This window comes from Etheostoma spectabile, chromosome 21, assembly GCF_008692095.1.
Source record: "Etheostoma spectabile isolate EspeVRDwgs_2016 chromosome 21, UIUC_Espe_1.0, whole genome shotgun sequence".
Taxonomy (NCBI): Eukaryota; Metazoa; Chordata; class Actinopteri; order Perciformes; family Percidae; genus Etheostoma; species Etheostoma spectabile.
Genome location: NC_045753.1, coordinates 20,260,222 through 20,260,962, shown reverse-complemented (window position 1 = coordinate 20,260,962; position 741 = coordinate 20,260,222). Strand labels below are relative to the sequence as shown.

Genomic DNA, 741 nt, shown 5'->3' with positions numbered 1-741 from the left:
TTGAAAAAATTGTACTTCTAGGAGTAGTTTTAAATCACTATACTTTAATTTTTACTTGTACTTGAGTAGATTAGTGAAGAAGAAACTGTACTCTTACTCCGCTACATTTAGGCTACAAGGAGCTCGTACTTTTCTTTTTACCTCTTTGGTATTCTACGCGTCATTGTTTTACCCTACCCGTCTCATTTAATGTTTTTATTTGACAGAGAGAGAGAGTCTTCCGCTTAAGGCTCTACCACGTGACTGTGTTCCACCAATTCACACGGCGTTGTGCAGTCACGTGACCATACTCGTTCTCAGCGGCGGGACCATATACTGTATATATCAATGGGCGGGACGTGTTAGCTTACAGTCGTAGCAAAACAAAGAATGTCGCCAAGGCAACACAGACGTGGAGGAACCCCGGCCTCATAGTGAAAGCAGGTTACCTTTTAGGAAAAGTGCGAGCAGCAGCAGCTACGTTATGCGGCGTCTTCAGTGTCGACCAAAACAAGCGGACATGTGAGCATTCAACAACTCAACATCTAACCTGAGGAGACGTAGCGGGTAGTTTTAGTTTGCTGTGGAGAGGTGGTCTTTGTCTTTTAGGTTACATACAGTGGTGTGCCCATGCAGTATCCATCCAAATTTAATGTGACAAGTCTCTCACTTAAGCTATTTTGTAAATAATAAATTAATTTTAGTTTATTTTATTGATTGGATGAACAATAGTTTGCCTAAATATGATTATTTTGTATTTTT

The 741-nt window shown here is 40.4% G+C and overlaps 1 protein-coding gene and 1 long non-coding RNA gene across 3 annotated transcripts in view; both read left to right on the top strand.

Moving 5' to 3' along the window:
* si:ch211-180a12.2 (uncharacterized) overlaps window positions 1-741 on the top strand; it is a 52,335-nt gene that overhangs the window by 15,331 nt on the left and 36,263 nt on the right. The window lies entirely within an intron of this gene.
* LOC116671339 (uncharacterized) overlaps window positions 1-741 on the top strand; it is a 20,510-nt gene that overhangs the window by 9,650 nt on the left and 10,119 nt on the right. The window lies entirely within an intron of this gene.